Source organism: Artibeus jamaicensis, unplaced genomic scaffold, assembly GCF_021234435.1.
Source record: "Artibeus jamaicensis isolate MK-2021 breed Jamaican fruit bat unplaced genomic scaffold, CSHL_Jam_final contig_402, whole genome shotgun sequence".
Lineage (NCBI taxonomy): Eukaryota > Metazoa > Chordata > Mammalia > Chiroptera > Phyllostomidae > Artibeus > Artibeus jamaicensis.
In genome coordinates this window covers 6,658,004-6,677,861 of record NW_026521818.1, presented here as the reverse complement: position 1 = coordinate 6,677,861, position 19,858 = coordinate 6,658,004, and the positions used below count along the sequence as shown (strand labels likewise).

The window sequence follows — 19,858 nt, the reverse complement described above, 5'->3', positions numbered from 1 at the left end:
GTTTGAATTAAAAATACAGTTACCAGAAAAGCTATGATGGCAGCATAACCGAATCATGGAGTCACTGTCTGGGTGGAATCTTTGCTCCTGCCACTTACTAGTGATTTCAGTCAGTCAGGCTCAGTGCTTCAATTTCCTCTGTAAAAACAGGAGAAGTAAGGAATAGAGGAATATATATGAAGCTGTATTTAGAGTAGTCCCTGACATAGTACATGCTGTTGGCTACAGTGAATTCGAAACTTAAATTTAGTATTTATGCAAATTCTACATTTAAGTCAACCAAGTAAATCTTAAAGTACTAATTTTTATGAATTAGACAAAATCCAAATTGCCAAAAATTTTAAGTGGATTTAAGTTCTGGTTTAAATACGGGAAAAATCAGTTTCCATGATCTATTTCAAATTTAAATAGATACTTAGCTTCAGGTCTTTAAATAAACTATATTAACTATAATCTTTCCTTAATTTTTAAAATTAATAGCATGAAAAGAAGCAAGACATTAAACAGCTGTGGATGAAAAAGGGATCACAAGCTCAGGGAGACCTGAATAGTGGTCCTTATAAACTCAGCAACCAAAAGTAACCACGTACGTAGGATGCTCTGAACATAAAAGTTCCTACTAAAAGCAGTTTGTAGCAGGTAGTCTCATCCTAGGCCTACAGTTTCCTTGACAAAGGTCAATCTTTGCCGTAAGTGAGCCTATATTTTTGGTTTTTTTGTGGAGTTTTTTGCATCTAAGATAATATACCTTTGAAAGGTCAAAGTACTCTTTTCCAGACCTCTCACGTCACAACCACCATAATGTGAGGGCACAGAACCCCTCATTATTATCTTCCTCTTCTAATGCCACCTCTTAGTGCTGTAAATGTTAATTATTAGCTATCCTGTACCATCAATGTAAAAGATGTGTTTCTCTATTTTGCCTTTTTAGCCAATCCTAGACATTTCCACCAGAGCTCCACCTGCTTTGCTTTTGCCAGCCCCCTTAATCTACCACCAATGGATTTCATGTAACCCCCCCATGTCTCCTTTTATTCTCCTGTATAAAGTAAGTTGCCAAACTGCCATTCTACAAAGCATTTCCTTAATCCACTGAGATTTTGCTTATCTGCAATTATCATCAGTTCGGCTCTAATAAACTCATAAAAATTCTCTGTGGGTCTGGATGTTTCTTATGTTGATACAGTATATTTGGAGCTATTCCAATTTATTAAAATTTTAAATTAGAAAAGTAATAGACATACAGCATAATGCTCACATGTATACATGCAACAGATGTACATGTAGTGGTTATTCTTGGAAGGTAGAGTTATGCAGTGATTTCTCTTTTTCCATTATATTTTTTTCTTTAAATATTTTATTTATTTATTTTTAGAGAGAGGGGAAGGGAAGGAGAAAGAGTGGGAGAGAAACATCAATGTGTGGTTGCCTCTCCTGAGTCCCCCGCTGAGAACTGGCCTGCAACCCAGGCATGTGCCCTGACTGGGAATCGAACCGCGATACTCTGGTTCGCAGGCTTGCACTCAATCCACTGAGCTACGCCAGCCAGGGCCCATTATATTTTTGAATATTTTTTCTTTGTCTCTATATGATAATGCCTAACATATAGCAAATAATCCCCAACTATCTGTTGTATTACCAAATGAACTGACCACATATACAGTAATTAGAAAAATTATATATATGTTTAAATATGTTTAGACACAATTTTCCTTCATGTTTGAAATAAATGAAACATGTGAATCAATTTGGTTCTATCTTAAATATATCCCATTTGTCAGAATGACTTAGTTTTACAAAAGGCTTTCAAGATACTCTTACTCAAAGTGCATGATTCATTATACAGGACTAAATTATTTATATAGTCATTGACTATTTGTGACAAATTCAGACAGACAATTTCTCATAAAGCCTAGAAAAAGTACTCTTTCTTTCTGGAAAGAAAAAGTACCCTTCAAAACAAAGAATACACTATAGAAGTCCCTAACAATAGCTTCTTAGTACCCTAAGAAACAACTCTCTTACTCTTGAATCAGACTATGATTCAAGTTATTATTTAGTAAACCAGCCTGTAGCCAAGATATTTGCCTAGGTTTTTACTGCATTTATTGTAGAACTTAGTGAGTCAAATGACAAAATTTTGAAGAAACCTATGACTATTACATTTCATGAATCACTATAATTAAAATCTAAAAGTAAGCCAATCTAAAAACTTTACATTTTACAAAGCTGCCAACTGAATTATTTGGTAAGATTTTCAAACTAGTTTCCTCAAGGATTACACAAAGCTTTGATATGAATTTTATTTTAAAAATATACTTAAATATTTTTAAAACTTTAATTAGTCAAAATGTATTGGGCCAAATTTGAGCACAATAAACATCACTGGAGCATTAATTTGTGCTACTAGATTTCTGCATATCTCAGAATAAATCTCCTGGCATCCCTGTTTAATTAAAAAGATTGTATTACCATATACACTACATATACAGTAAGTTTAAAAATATTTTCTGATCAAAATTAAATACAGAAATAAATTATAAGACAGTGTGGACAAATATGCCCCTGACTTCAAATATTTGTGGTTCATTGTGATCAGCTTGACTTTTTTTTAGCATATGTTCATAAATAAATGTATAAATATGAACATGCAGCCCACCTTTAAAAAACAAATGAACTTCTGGCCCTGACTGGCGTAGCTCAGTGGATTGAGCCTGGGCTGTGAACCAAAGTGTCGCCAGTTCAATTCCTAGTTAGGGCACATGCCTGGGTTACAGGCCAGGTCCGTAGTACATGGTGCACAAGAGGCAACCACACACTGATATTTCTCTCCCTCTCTTTCTCCTTCTCTTCCCCTCTGTCTAAAAATGAATAAATCAAACCCTAAAAAAAAACAACTTCTAAACTTTCTGCAGCTTAAAAAGTTTAATGGCTCACTTAGAGCAATGCTCTTAAAAAAAGTTTAATGGGTAAATAGAGTTTAATGAGATTCTTGATGTCTTAAATCTTGCATTTGTTTTAATATAGACATTTATGGCTTAATTTAAGAAAATTTTAAAAACTGAGAGGAATGTGAGCAACAATATTAACTAATATACAAAATGAGTTAAAATTAGTGCTCCTTTCATTGTCTTAAATCTTGTGCTTTGTCAATACTTATTTAACTCTTTACTGTATAGCTCAGATATAGAATAGAATATATTTAGGCCTACAAAGAGACCATCAAAATTTTTCTTTTAAAAATAATAATTATACATTACAAAAATACATGCTAATGTAAATTTTAGTTCTCCAGGAGCTGAGTCATCAAACAAAGCTCAGATTTACTTAAAAACCTTCTAGTCTTTAGAGTTATTCTGGGTTACAGAAAGAGCTGAAATGTTGCAATCACAATGAGATCTTTCATGATGTATAAAATAAGTGCGAGGTACACTCAAATCTACAAATAAGATTTACCTGTGTGTTTTGTGTTACCACCAGAAACAAAAGTTACCAAAAAGAAATATTTCTAGCACCAATAATAGAATCTTAATTAGTTTTTCTCCCTCCAATCCTTCTCCTCTCCAATCAGCAAACATCAAAATAGTTTTTTACACCTCTGCTCAAGAACGTTTCATAGCTCTCCACACTGGACAGTGGAGCTGGGATAGACTGGAATTTAACAGTGGAGGGCCCAAATGACGTGCCAATTACTCTTCATACCTGTATTAAGCTTCCTATGGCTGCCATAACAAATTACCATGATTTTAGTGGTTTAAAACAACAAAACTCATTAATTTACAGTTTTCTCATTCAGAAGTCTAAAATAGGTCTCAGTGAGCTAAAATCAAGGTATCTAAAGGGTTCCATACCTTTCTGGAGGCTCTAAGGAAGAATGTGTTCTAGCCCTTCCCAGCTTCTAGATATCAACTACATTCCTTGGTTAAAATCCTTCTTCCTCCAACTGTCAGAGCTTTCTTAGCAAGGATGGACTGCGTCCTCCTCAATTTGCAGCACTCTGATCTTGCTTCTACCATCATTATCTCTTTCTTTGACTCTTCATTCTTCTGCTTTCCTACTCTACTTTTAAAGACTCACTTTAAAGAAGGTTACATTTAGAAAACTGTACTTGAACAACAATTAAAATTTAAAAAGAGGAAGGTTACATTGGTGTACCTCAACAATCCAGGATAATCTCCCTATTTTCAGTTTACCTCATTAACAACCTTGATTTCATCTTCAACCTGAATTCCCCTTTGTTATACAATCTAACATGCTCACAGGTTCTGGAGATTAGGAATGGTCATCCTTGGGCAGCCATTATTCTGTGCACCTCACTATAGCTTTGTCTTCAACTGCTTCAGTACTTTCATCTTAATAATGTCCAATCAAACTAAACAATTAGTCATTTCTAAAACTCATCTCAAAGGTAGAGCTTTCTGACTTTAATGTGATCCTCGAGCAAACTGAGTCCTAGAACCAATGAAGCCTGAAATATCACCGAAGGCAAAAATGACAAAACAGAATCCTACTTTGGGCACATAAAGAGAAGGCAGAGTTCTTTGGAAAAAGACAATGATGCCAGAAAAACAGAAGGCAGCAGGAAAAGAGGAAGAGCAACATGAGACAGACTGACCCCGTTAAAGAAGCCATAGGTCTGAGTCTACTTGAGTTGGGCAGGGCTGTCGAGGACAGGGCATTGTGAACATCACTCATTCACAGGGTCACCAGGAGTCAGAGCCAACTCAACAAGCACATAAAACATACTTTAATGTCACAGAGTAGAAGGCTCCAGTGTATGGAAAGAAAAGACTTAGGTTTACATTCTGAATCTTTCATTTTGCAGCTCTATGAGTCCAGATATGTCACCTCACTGAGACTTGGCTACTCTTTCATCTGTAGAAGGAGAATAACTATCTGGTAGATTATTTTATTTACAAGGGTCAAATCTGTCGTTGTGAACTATAATTATAAAATATGAAATACTTTTTAAAAGTAACAGATTATTAATTGCTCTGTTGATCCAAATCAAGGTTCAGCTTAAACACACATTTCCATGAAGTAACCCACCCTCACACCTAGCATCAATCCACTGTCTTCCTTCCCTTGTTCCCACCACCACTTTCTATCTGCTTCCCATTCCTGGCTATAAGTATATTTGGAGAAGAATCACATTTGATTTTATCTTGAATGTCTCATGGTGCACATCATAATATTTTGTACATAATAGGTGTTCATCAAATATTAGTTTAGAAATGACAAAATTAATATCCATAGGGCATCCAAAGCAGATGCCCTCAGGAAATAATAGTAGAGCGAATGCTGAATAATAAATTTGATAGTGAAATATAACTCTTGACAGAGGAAATGAAATGCTTTAAATAAAAACCCTGGACCTTGTAGGTGAAAAAAAATGCAACACAGCCTTAGGACCAAGTTTCTGAGATTATATAGCTGCACAGTAGAATCACTTTATGAGCTTGAGGACTTTTTTTGAAAAAACCATTAAGTGAGAATCTCTGAGGATGAGGCCCAGGCATTGGTGTATGCTGCTAGGATTGAGAACCACTAAGCACCATATATAATAAATAAAGGACAGCCTCTTCAATAAACGGTGTTGGAACACTGGACAGACACATGCAAGCAAATGAAACTTGGATCCTAGCTTACATAATGCACAAAAATCAACTCAAAATAGATTAAAGACCTAAATTTAAGACCGGAAATTGTAAAAGAAAACATAGTGGGTAGCCTCCTTGACAATGATTTTTTGGATTCAACACCAGAACAGGCAGCAGAAGCAAAAATAAAAAGTGGGACTACATCAAAACAAATAGCTTCTGCACAGCAAAAGAAACTATTAACAAAATAAAAGCCAACTTACTGAATGGGAGAAAATATCTGCAAACCATGTACCTGCTGAGGAGCCCATACAGTCAAAATACATGAAGAACTCACTTAACTCAAAAACAAAAATTTTTTCAAAAAATCCAGTTTAAAAGTGGGCGGAGGAACCGAACATTTTTCCAAAGACATCCAAATGGCCAATACTTACACAAAAAGGTGTATGGAAAATGCACACAAACCACAATGATAAATGTCTGTCATCAAAAAGACAAGAGATAACAAGTATTGGAGAAAACATGGTAAAAAGGGAACCCTTGTGCACTGCTGGTGGAGATGCAAATTGGTGCAGCAACTATGGAAAACAATATAGAGGTTCCTCAAAAACTGAAAACAGAAGTACCACATGATCCAAAACCTCTACTTCTTGGAATATGGAAGAGATTTCTGAATCCATGTTCATTGCAGTATTACTCATACTAACCCTGGGGAAAAAAAGGAACCCTATCATTTGCAATAACATGGATGGACCTTGAGGGCATTACATCAAGTAAAATAAGCTAGACGGAAGAAGACAAATACTGCATGGTATCACTTACATATGGAATCTAAATAAAAAGTCAAACAAACAAAAGTAATGTCACAGAAGAAAATTATATTGGCTTGGCCAAAAAGTTCATTTGTTTTTTTTTCCAGGAGATGGCTCTAATAGTGCTTAAAGACAGAGAGCTTGATTGTCTTTAACTTCATTTGAAACAGTTTTGTTAGCTTGCATTTCAATAGCTATCATTTCAGCTGGTATTAAAAAAACTTATAGAAATTGGTTAATTTTCGTGTAGCCATTTTAATATTGAAGATGGAAAAAATAAGCAACATTTTTGGCATACTATGCTTTGTTACTTCAAGAAAGGTAAAAACACAACTAAAATAAAAAAAAAAGATTTGTGTACTGTACAGAGAGGATGCTGTGACTGATCGATTGTGTCAAAAGTGGTTTGCAAAGTTTTGTGCTGTAGATCGTCCAACACTGGACGATGCTCCACTGTTGGGTAGACCAGTTGAAGTCGATAGCAATCAAATCGAGACATTAATTGAGAACAATCATCGTTATACCACACAGGAGGTAGTGGACATACTCAAAATATCCAAACCAGTGATTGGCGAAATGAAAAATGAGTCTTTTATTTTATGGAAAAAAACATAGGGACTTTTTGGTCAACCCAACATGATATATAATTATATAATTCATGTAATATTAGCTGAAAATGCAGAATATATGCTTAATGATACTGAATAGCTTCCTTTTTTAAAAAGTGAATTATATATGAGCACAGAGGAAGCCAGAAAGAGATAACCAAAATATCAAGTGTCCACTCTGGGTGTGGAATTATAGAAACTTAATCTTTTCTGAATTTCATAAAATTTCCACAAACTAATACATATTATTTCTGTATTTTTTTCAAATGTTAAGCACTTCTAAGTTGGGCACAATTTGAAATCACAACATTTGAACAAGAGAAATGAACATTTATTTCTAATCTAACTTGTGGCAAAAGGCAAATTCAGATTTTGTGGGGGCAAAGCATATAAAAATTGTGGGGGAGTCTTCTTTAAGGAAAATTAATCAAAATTGCTAGGGCTTCTGCAAAAGGACCTAGGATAGGCCTATGCAATAAGGTACATTAAACTTCATTAGTTTCATGATAAATCTCCTCTTAAACCAGTAGCAGAGATTGTGTTAGGCAAATATTTATAATATCATCTAACCCTAACTAAACTTCTATAGAGATAAAAAAAAAAGATTACTATTCACACACACAAAGAATCAACACTAAATAAAATTTATAACTCAGCCAATCCACATAACAGTGAAATGGCAGTCTGACTCCTAAACCAATGTTGATCAAACTGCCTCACCCTCCAGGTCTCATGAGTACCTACCTACCCACACTAAGCGAGCTCTAAGTATGTTATATCCCAAAGAAGCTTGACTTCTTTAGAGCCTCATGCCTCAAAAAGTTACTAATTCATTTCTGGTCAAAATGGAGGCATATGCAGACACACTTTGCCTCCTTGCACAACCACAAAAAAAATTACAACTAAATCTCAAAACAAATAACACTAAGAATGGTCAGAAAATCAAACTGTATGGAACTCCCACAACCAAGGATTTAAAGAAGCCACATTCAATCAGATGGGTAGGAGGGGTAGAGATGCAGAGATAGAGAGGGGAGGCGGTGGCAGCTGAAGAATGGCCATGGGCAGTACCACATTCATCTGTGGTGGACAAAAATTGGGAGAGATGCCTTGGGAGCAAGTGGTCCCAGCCCCAGCCCAGGTCACACAGCCCAAGGTTCCATCACTGGGAAGATAAATCCCTATAACTTCTGGCTGTAAAAACTAGTGGAGGTTGAGGACGCAGAGGAAACTGCTAGATTTTCAGGAAACTATGCTACAAGGGCTCATGCTGTCTTAAAATATACGAAAACCCACCCACTTTGGGATTTAGCACCAAGGCAACAACTGGAAGGGTGGCAGTCGCATATGGGGAGTGGGTGAAATGACTGGAAATGGGGCAAGTGCCAGGTAAATCCTCAGGAGTCAAGCAGCAGCACAGTCCCCTCTCTAGGCACTCTCCCGTTGCAGAGCCACAAAGCAGTGAAGTAGGTTGCCTACCCCGGCGATTAACCAATGCTCCACCCCACACAGTTTATAGGTGCTTTTTACAGTGAGTCAAAGCAGCTCTACCCAATACACAGAAAAAAAAACAGGGAGGATGACAAATTTAAGAGACAAAGAAATATGGCCCAAATAAAAGAACAGACCAAAATTGCAGGAAAAGAACTAAACGAAATGGAGACAGCCAACCTATCAGATGCACAGTTCAAAACACTGGTGATCAAGATGCTCAACGAACTGAGTACAGCAACTAAATAAAGGAAGAAATAAAGATTACACTAAGTGAAATAAAGAAAAATCTACAGGGAACCAACAGTGAAGGAAAGGAAGCCAGGATTCAAATTAATGATTTGGAACATACATACATACATACATACATACATAAATAAATAAATAAATAAACAAACATTCAACCAGAACAGAATGAAGAAATAAGAATTAAAAAAAAACAAAACAGGAATAGTAGACTCTGGTCATCTTGAAATATGCCAATACCTAAATGAGAGGGATGCCAGAAAGAGAAGAAAAGAACAAGAAACTGAAAACTTATTTGAAAATATAATGAAAGAAAACTTCCCTATTTGGTGAAAAAATGGTAAATACAAGTCCAGAAAGCACAGAATTCCAAACAAGTTTGACCCCAAAAAAGACCATACCAAGACACGTCATAATTAAAATGTTAAATGTTAAAGGTAAAGAGAGAATCTTAGAAGCAGCAAGAGAAAAGCAGAGATGTACCTACAAAGGAGTTCCCATGAGACTCTCAACTGATTTCTCAAAAGAAACTTTGCAGGCAAGAAGGAACTGGAATGGGAGAAAAGTGGGGAGCACGGGGGGGGGGGTAGTTGGGATGGGAGTAAAAGACAGAAAACTGTACTTGAACAGCAATTAAAATAAATAATTTTTAAAGAAAAAAAAAGAAGAAACTGGAAAGAAATATTCAAAGTGATTTAAAGTAAGGATCAACAACCAAGATTACTCTATCCAGCAAAGCTATCATTTAGAATGGGAAGGCAGATAAAGTGCTTCCCAGATAAGGTCAAGTTAAAGGAGTTCATCATTACCATATAACATTTATTATATGAAATGTTAAAGGGAATTATCTAAGAAAAAGAAAATGACCCAAACTATGAGCAGTAAAATGAAAACTCAAAATGGTCAACAATTAAACCTAAAAACAAAAACAAAACTAAAAAATGAACTAAGGAAATAACTAGAACAGGCACAGAATCATAGGTATAGAAGACATTTGGAGGGTTATCAGCTGTGGGGGGAAGGGGAGAATAGGGGAAGAGGTGCAGGGATTGAGAAGCATAATTAGTAGGTACAAAGTAGACAGGGAGATGTTAAGAAAAGTATAAAAAATAGAAAAAACAAAGAACTTATATGTATAACCAATGCACATGAACTATGGGGGAGGAATGCTGGAGGGAATGGGGGTACTGGGCAGAGGGGGACAAAGGGATAAAAAATAGGAACAGCTGTAAAAACATAATCAATAAAATATAATTTAAAAGAAGTTACTTGTTTCATTACCATTATCCTGCTGATTACAGCTGCTGTGGTAGATGCTCAATAAATATGTGCTGAATTTAACTAAAAAAAAAAACCAAAACTCAAACAGCTTTCAAATGTCTAATTGAAATCCACAATAAGTACCCTTTACCCAGAAATTTTTATCAGTCAAAAACCACAGATCTCTCTGGAACATATCTACAACAAAATCTCTTTAAATGCAGGAGACACTTTTATTTTAATTTAGCTAAAAAACTAAAGGGAAGTAGACTTTGGAGCTGTGGCAAATACAAGGTAATGTCTGGTAGTAGACACATCAATAAAAGCAAAAGACATAAGAAAAATTATGAATGACTCAATAAAGGCTACTCTGAGTTAATTCTGCTTTACTGCTCTTGTATATTAAATATGTTAAATATGTATTAGGTTAAATATGTCCTGGTGTTACTGTAGTGAATATGCTACATTACAAAGCAAAAAGTATTTGGCAGATGTAATTAAGGTTATGAATTGGCTGACTTTAAAACAGGCAGATTATATGGGTGCACCCAAATGAGCCCTTGAAATCTTCAAATCATTCACTGGCTTTCCAATGAAATTAGAATAAATTTCCTTACTGTGGTTTGTAAGACTTTGCATAATCTAGCTCCTGCTCTCACTCCCACTCTCCTCCCCTCCCTGTCCCTCTCTTCCCTCTTTTTTATGATCATGTCTATTCTCTGCCTTTCCTTCAGCCTAAGGACTCTGCTCCCAAATCTTCAAATGACTGTTCCATCCTATAGTTCAGGTACTGGAGTTCACACCATGTATTCAAAGAGACCTTGCATGATCACTATTTACACTGGTACCATCCTTAAACTTTTCTATCACATTGTACTTGTTTTGTCGTAAAATCACTTAGGATCTGAAAGGCTCTATCTATGTATCTACATATTTAGTTTTCTGTCTCCCTCATCACTGATTCCTAAATTGGAATAAAAATTCTCTTAAGTAAGTAATCTAGATTGATTCTTGTGCACTGCTATGTCTTTCACACCTGGAACAGTACTTGGTGTACAACAAGATTCAATATATTTTGTTGAATGTACTAATGTAGATGATATAAAAATGAATAAGACATCAACTTACAGTTTAATAAAGAACATTTACAACAAAAACTTTAGTATGAGGACGTGTGTCAAATGATGAGAGCAGATCGTTCCAGCAAGGTAATCAAGAAAGATTTATGAGAGAAAGTAGCCACAGAACTAGCCTTGAAAGAGTAAGAATTTTTCAGGCACATTTGGCCAAGATGGAGGCGTAGGTAGACACACTGTGCCTCCTTGCGCAACCAAAATAAGGACAACAAAAATTTAGAAGCAAAAAAACCCAACCAGTACTGATGGAAAATTGAACTGTATGGAAGTTCGACAACCAAGGAGTTAAAGAAGAAACATTCCTCCAGACTCGTAGGAGGGGCAGAGTTGGACAAACAGCTGGGTGGAGAGGACAGGCAGCAAAGCAGTGGCTGGCAGACCCAGCGAGGTGGCGGATTGTGGAGGGGTGCTGTGTACAAGTTCTCTGAAGGACTGGGTGGTCCCACGTTCATGCGCAGATAAAGCAGGTGAAACTGGGGAGTGAGACAGACTGGGAATCCCAGGGTCCCGGCGCCAGGAAATAAAGCCGCAAAACACCAACTGAAAACACCTGTGGGGGTTGAGGCACAGAGAGAGACTCCCAGCCTCACAGGAGAGTTCGTTGGAGAGATCCACAGGGTCCTAGAACGTACACAAGCCCACCCACCTGGGAATCAGCACCATAGGGCCCAGTTTGCTTGGGAGAATCAGTGGAGGAGACTGGGGTCCGACAGAGAGCAGAGCAAGCACCACTATTCCCTCTTGGATCCTGCCCCAACATACTACATCATAACCCAGCCACTGGGTTGCCTCCCCAAGGTGAACACCTAAGACTCCTCCCCTTACTACATAACAGGAGTGTCAAGACAAAAAAAAAATGGCCCATATGAAAGAACAAATCAAAGCTGCAGAAATAATACAACTAAGTGATGAAGAGATGGCCAACCCATCAGATGCACAGTTCAAAGCATTGGTGATCAGGATGCTCACAGAATTCGTTGAATTTGGTGACAAATTAGATAGACAAATGAAGCGTACACTAAGTGAAATAAAGGAAAATGTATAGGAAATCAATAGTGATGGGAAGGAAACTGGGACTCAATTCAATGGGATGGACCAGAAGGAAGAAAGAAACAACCAAACAGAAAAGAAGAAACAAAAATTTAAAAACATGAGGAGAAGCTTAGGGAAATCTTTAAATGTTCCACCTTCCAAATTATAGGGGTACCAGAAGGAGAAGCGGAAGAGCAAATAATGAAGGAGAACTTCCCCAATCTGGCAAAGGCAATAGACTTCCAGAAAGTCCAAGAAGCTCAGAGAGTCCCAAAGAAGGTGGACCCAAGGAAAAATGTAATCATGATTACATTACCCGAGATTAAAATGAAGGAGAGAATCCTAGAAGCAGCAAGAGATAAGGAGACAGTCACCTACAAAGGATTGCCCATCAGACTGTCAGCTGATTTCTCAAAAGAGACCTTACAGGCAAGAAGGGGCTGGAAAGAAGTATTCCAAGTCATGAAATCCAAAGACCTACATCCAAGATTGATCTATCCAGCAAAGCTCTCATTTAGAATGGAAGGGTAGACAAAGTGCTTCTCAGATAAGGTCAAGTTAAAGGAGTTCATCATCACCAAGCCCATATTTTATGAAATGTTAAAGGGACTTATCTAAGAAAAAGAAGATAAAAAACATGTACAGTAAAATGACAACAAACTCACAATTATTAACAACCACACCTAAAACAAAAAGAAAAACAAACAAACAACTAGAACAGGAATAGGACCACAGAAATGGAGATCACATGGAGTATTAGCAAGAGGGGAGTGGGAGGAGGGAGAGGGGAGAGAAAGAGAATAAGTAGTATAGATGGTAGGTAGAAAATAGACAAGGTGAGGGTAAGAATAATATGGGAAATGTAGAAGCTAAAGAGCTTATAAATATGACACATGGACATGAACCATGAATGTGGGAGGGAGAGGATGTGCAGGGTGGAAAGGGGTGAAGGGGGGAAAATGAGACAACTGTAATAGCATAATCAATAAACTATATTGAAAAGAAATTAAAAAAATAAAATAAATAAAAAAGAATTTTTCAGGGCAGGAATGCATTTCCATTTTGCCTGTCAGGTTAAACAATTTAGACTTCATCTTACAGACAATGAAAAACAAACTTGTTTCAAATAAGGAAGGATGCACGATTAGAGCAAGATCCACAAAAATTAACAGGTCTAGTCTCTAGTTCCTATGTAGCAGGATAAATGATCAGAATTCAGATGCACACTACTAATTTATAGTTAAATTTAATGGCGCAAGACTTTTTCCAACTGGGAAATATGACATCAGAAAGAACACTAAATTTCATACTCTAAAGGAATTTAATTTTGTTTTACTTGGTGTTATTTAGGCAACTTTGACAAGACAGTTAGTTACTCTTTAAATTTGTGTTGTAATAAAAAATCAAAATCTAACTTTGGTGACCATTTTACACAATTAATGAAATATTCAAACACTTGTGTATAAGTAAAGGAAAAAATATGTTAATTCTTAACATGCCCTAACCTTGTAAAACTCCAGTTTTAGTGCATCTGATTTTTTAAAATATATTTTATTGATTATGCCATTACAGTTCTATTTCCCCCCTTCATTCCCCTCCACCCTGCTCACCCCTCCCCCACCATTCCCCCACTTTAGTTTATGACCACCTGTCTCAAGTTCTTTAGATTCTATATTTCCCATACTATTCTTGCCCTCCCCCTATCTATTTTCTACCTACCATCTATGCTACTTATTTTCTGTACCTTCTCCCTCCTTCTCTTCCTCCCACTCCCCTGTTGCTAACCCTCCATGAGATCTTCATTTCTATGGTTCTGCTCCTGATCTAGCTGTCCTCTTAGTTTGCTTTTGTTTTAGGTGTGGTTCTTAATAACTGTGAGTTTGCTGTCCTTTCACTGTTCATCTTTATTATCTTCTTTTTCTTAGGTAAGTCCCTTTAACATTTCATAGAATAAGGGCTTGGTGATGATGAACTCCTTGAATTGGATCTTATCTGAGAAGCACTTTATCTGTCCTTCCATTCTAAATGAAAGCTTTGCTGGATAGAGCAATCTTGGATGTAGGTCTTTGGATTTCATGACTTGGAATATTTCTTTCCAGCCCCTTCTTGCCTGTAAGGTCTCTTTTGAGAAATATGCTGACAGTCTTATGGGCACTCCTTTGTAGGTGACTGTCCCCTTATCTCTTACTGCTTCTAGGATTCTCTCTTTCATTTTAATCTTGGCTAATGTAATGATGATGTGCCTCAGTGTGTTCCTTCTTGGGTCCAACTTCTTTGGGACTCTGAGCTTCCTGGATTTCCTGGCAATTTCCTTTGCCAGATTGGGGAAGTTCTCCTTTATTATTTGTTCAAATAAGTGTTCCACTCGTGGCTGTTCCTCTTCCCCTTCTGGTACCCCTATAATTCGAATGTTGGAATGTTTAAAGATGTCCTGGAGGTTCCTAAGCCTCTCCTCATTTTTTTGAATCCTTGTTTCTTCATCCTTTTCTGTTTGGTCATTTTTTCCCTCTTTCTGGTCCACTCCTTTGATTTGAGTCCGTTTCCTTCCCATTACTATTGGTTTCCTGTGCATTTCCATTCATTTCAATTAGTTTAGCCTTCATATGCTCTCTAATTTGTGACTATAATCAACCAGTTCTGTGTGCATCCTGATCACCAGTGTTTTGAACTGTGCATCTGAAAGTTTGGCTATTTCTTCATCGCTTAGATTTATTGGCTCTGGGGCTCTGAGTTGTTCTTGAGCCATGTTTTGATCTGTTTGTGCCTGTTAAGTACAAGGAGGTGTTCACCAGGGTGGGGCCACCCAGGTTACTGGTTTGTGATGCTGTATGTGGGGATGGGGTCAGAGAGGAACAATGGCGGTCTCCACTGCCACTTTCCACCACTGGGGCCTGCATGGTCTGTCTCACCGCTGCGCTCCTTCACTGGTTTATCTGCGCTCAAATGTGTGACTGTGGTCAGCCCTCAGTGGGTCCACCACCTTGTGCCCTTAGTGGTTCCGCCCGCTACTCCACACCTGGGATCTGCCTACGGCTACTGGTGCACCTGGGTTGTGTGCCTGGATTGGTCCGGTGGATCTTTCCTGCCTGACCCTGCTCCGCTGCTGGCTCTGCCCCTCTTACCAGTTTGGCTGAAGGGTTTGTTGTTGTCAGACTTCCGTGTAGTTCAATTTTCTGTGGTTTGGCTGTGTTTTTGTTGCTAAAACTTTGTTGTTTTTAAACTTGGTTGTGTGAGAAGGCGCAGTGCTTCCACCTACGCCTCCATCCTGGCGGAAGTGCATCTGATGTTTTAAACTCTACTTCCTATGGAGAAAAAAGTTCTGATTAATTTTTAAAACCTAATGTTAAAACAAGGTTTTATGCTTGCCTATGTTTTTTAAAGCATGTCTTATTTAATGTTTTAAAGTTTGATCTTTACTGAAAACCAAAAACAGTGATAAAATTGTTCCCAAAGGTACAATCTGTAGTACAAACTTATAAAACCTTACTCATAAGGATGACATTTTAGCATTAAAGAGCTCAGTGACATAGGGTCACTAAAATAGCACTAAATGTTTATGATATCATTCTGAATGTAAAAAGGAGGAGCACACGGTTCATTTGAGTTTTTTAAACAAGTCTTCCTCCCAGGAAATAAATTAAAAATGCTGCAAGTTTGGTCTTAGGTCAGGGCATATGACTAGGTTACAGGTTCAATGCCTGGTTGGAGTGTGTATAGGAGGCAAACAATTGATGTTTCTCTAAAAATCCTTGGGTCGAGACTTTTATTCTCATAAAAATATCCACAAATTATTCCCTTGATATGAAAATTATCATTTTTTCAATACCCTATATATCAACTCCAAGTGATAAGGGCCTAGTTCTATACCATTTTATTTCTTTGTGATTGTCTTCCCTCTCTCTTGCTTTAAGTTGAATTTTAAACATATAAGGTAACATACAGACTACAAAATTATTTCACTTCTGGATATCTGAATATAAATGTTTGCTATTATAGGCTAAACAATCCAAACTTATTCATTAAAAGGGAAAAAATCTACCTAGACATACTAGACTTTGTAAATTAAATCAGAAACTTCTGGGTCAACTTGTACTACCCCCAATAGTACCTAATATATAGATCCATCTTAAGATTAGGAGAATGAGTTGCCTAATAAAATAATTCAAATACTTAAGGAAACTAATAAATTTAATTCCTTCTTTCAATACAGATTAATGTTTTAAACCTAAAACTTCATATTTACTCTGTAAGACTTTTTAAACTTTATTTACCAAGACCTCCAAGATTCAATTAACTTACAGCCAAGATGGAGGTGTAGGTAGATACACTGCCTCCTTGCACAACCAAAAGAAAGATAACAACAAACTTAAAAACAAAAAAACAACCAGAACTGCCAGAAAATCTAACTGCATGAAGTCCAACAACCAAGGAGTTAAAGAAGAAACATTCATCCAGACTGGTAGGAGGGGTGGGGGCAGATATGAGCAGCCAGGGCAGAGAGAATGCACAGCAAGGCAGTGGCTAGAAGACAGGGCAGGCAAGGTAGTGGCTGCTGGACCAGGATGGTCCCACATTTGTGTGCAGATAAATAGGGAGGAACAACTGGGGAGCGAGACACACTGCACAACTCAGGGTTCCAGTGAAGGAATAGAAAGCTTCAGAACTTCTGTCTGTAAAAACCTGTGGAGGTTGCAATAGCTGGAGAAACTTCCAGACTCACAGAGAGTTCACTGGAGAGACCCACAGGGTGCTAGAACATGCACAAGCCCACCCACCCTGGAATTAGCACCAGAAGGGCCCAATTTGCTTGTGGGTAGCAGGGGAAGTGACTGGAAGCTGTGAGCAAGTGTCACTGTTCCCTCTCTGACCCTGCCCCCAAATACAGTGCCACAATGCAACCTGGGTAGCCCCGCCCTGGCAAATAACTAAGGCTCTGCCCCTTATAACATAACAAAGAAATATTGCCCAAATGAAAGAACAGATCAAAACTCCAGAAAGAGAGCTAAGCGACATGGAGATAGACAACCTATCTGATGCAGAGTTCAAAACACTGGTAATCAGGATGTTCACAGAAATGGTTGAGAATGGTCACAAAATAGAGGAGAAAATGAAGGCTATGCAAACTGATATAAAGCAAAATATACAAAAAATCAACAGTGAAGGGAAAGAAACTGGGACTCAAATCAATGACGTGGAGCAGAAGGAAGAAATAAACATTTAACTAGTACTGAATGAAGAAACAAGAATTCAACAGAATGATAGAGGGGAAGATGGCCCCGAAATAGGTAGGAGTGGAGTCCACTTCCCCCTGTGCACGGGTGAAACACCTAGATGATCTTCTGAGGAAGAGAGCAAACAGCCAACAATATCCCAGCATATATGAAGATTAGAGACCAAAAAGTGTAGAGGGCATTGAAAAATTAGACAGTAAGAAGAGTACTTCAGGACAATAAGGTCCTTGGGACCAGTGCAGGGGGACCAGGGCAGCTGCAGCCACAGGCCCAGTGCCTGCCAGGTCTGCCACAGGATTCTATGGAGAGAGCCAGATCAACGGCTCCCTCCCCTGCCAAACCAGGTTTGAGCAGCACTGGGAGGGATCTGGATGCTTCATGTCATGGGGGAGGGAATAAAGACGAAGTTGCAAACACACAGGGGTGGTGTGCACCTGCTGAGACTGTGGATGCTGGCTGTGGACAGTTGGGCTGTGATGGACCCTCATCCAGTCAGTCCCTGGTCTGGTTGGAGAGTGGGGCTGTGTGAGAGGCACTTGTTTGGACTGCAGGCTTCGATAGGAGGATTTTTTCAAAAAGAAAAAAGAGGCACTCAGCGGCCCTTTGGGGAATTCTCCCGCAGCAGCCGTCCCCACCTCCTGCACCCCTAGCCCCAGCCCAGACGTGCTCACACCTGGAGCCCTGGGGAGGTGCACACCCAAGCCCACAGCCTGGAGGCTACGTGTACTGCCCGAGCAGCCGAGGCTGAGTGTTCAGGCCCACAGCCCTGGGACAGAGCACCGCCTTCAGCTGCCCAGAGGCACCTCCCACCCAGCCCCTGCACCCAGGGCCCTGCAGGGTTGACTGGCTTTCTAAGAGGAAGACAGAGGAGAGCTGCAGGCCTCAGGGAGTCAGCAATCCCCAGAAAGACTTAACTCAGTGGCAGGGCTGAACTACACTGAAGCGGGGCTGAGTCCCTAGCATCTAGGAGAGCAAAGAACAAGAAGGTGGTGTGTGAGTTGCCCCTAATTGGTGCACCTCAAGGACAGCACAACTGGTGGACTGAAGGCATAGGCTGAGTTCAGAAGGGCACTGGGGGCCTGACAGTGAACTGAGGAACTGGTCTGGAGGCTGGGCAACTGTGAACAGTGCGGCTCAGGAAGGGAGAAAAGCGAAACCAATCCCTCCTCAGCCTGCTGCAGCTAGGAAGAGCAGCAGAACTGGCTTGGCCAGTTTAGAGTCAGCAGAAGGCTTTAAAAAAATTCCTTCTTCCTTTCTTTCCTTCTTTCTTTTTTATTCCTTCCTCCTTCCTTCCTTGTATTTTTTAATTCCCACAAGTGAGACAATAAAACCTGGAGCCGTGAAAAGACCAGAGTTAGACTCAAAGAGAGGTCACCTCGACAACTGAGACAGTGAGACAAATTTCACTTTGCCACCTTAGAGAACCTGCAAGTTATTCTATATTTGAATTATTACTATTTTTGCATTATTCACATATCTTTTATTTTATTAATATTTTTTAATTTCTCTTCTTTCTGTTTAGTCTTCTTCATGTAGTTTATTAAATTGCATTGTTTGACTGGTTTCCCTTGTTCTCTCTTTGATAGTGTATTTTTAATTTTCCATCTTTCATTTCATCACTGTTCCAATAACATACTACTCTAGGTCCTGAACTTCCTTTTTTTGTTATTCAGATCCCATAGATTTTGTCATATGATTGTTGCTCCATTGCTATTGTAAATAACTGCTGTTCCATACAATTGTAAGTACTATATAACACCCCTCCCGAATCTTAGCTCACTTCACTGTTTCCTGAACTCTGTTACTGTAGTGGTTAGCTCTATTCTCTCGCATACTACACCTATTTTCTATCCTTCACTCTCACTTTACCTCATAATCTGACCTCCTACAACCTCACTACTTTCTAGATCCAATTCACAATCCTTCCCTGCCCCTAACAAGGATCTTACCTTTTTTCCACCCTTTCTAAAAAGTGGCTAGTTGGGTGAAATATCACAGTTAACACTATACATATCCAAAGGATCTCCTATCTCTTCTCTATGGATTGGTACTTTAAATACCATAGAATACACTCCTGCTGTCTTAAACCATTTTGCCTTCTCCCTCCAACTGATCACAAAAAAGAATAGGTGGGAGCTGTGAACATCAGTACACCTGCTGGAAGAGAAAACCCACCAATGAAGGAACCACCAACAGATAACAACAGAAGAAGGTGAAGGAGGGAGTGTAAGCCACACTGATGTCAACCTAGGACTGACCTATGAAAACAACTAAATGGTGGAGAAATTACCCAGAACAAACAACTGAACAAGAGTGAGATAAGCCTCAAAACCTCATACACATAGAAGAATCAGCTTCAATACAACCTGTTCACACCTGGACAACAGAATACAAGATGTGGTGGGTGGAGTGACCCTCAGTGAACCAGCTGGAGGGAAGGAC

At 38.6% G+C, this 19,858-nt stretch overlaps 1 protein-coding gene across 11 annotated transcripts in view; it reads right to left on the bottom strand.

Annotated features, from left to right (window-relative positions):
• APC (APC regulator of WNT signaling pathway) overlaps positions 1-19,858 on the bottom strand; it is a 158,189-nt gene that overhangs the window by 102,006 nt on the left and 36,325 nt on the right. For 2 of the 11 annotated variants that reach the window (XM_053665342.1, XM_053665340.1), the window contains exon 2: positions 15,308-15,487. The exons of 6 other annotated variants lie outside the window; for them this stretch is intronic. The gene's annotated coding sequence lies outside the window, so the exon portion shown is untranslated. Of the gene's footprint in view, positions 1-23; positions 139-15,307; positions 15,488-19,858 lie in introns of those variants that run through there. 3 more of the 11 variants (XM_053665341.1, XM_053665343.1, XM_053665344.1) reach the window with 3 other exon arrangements.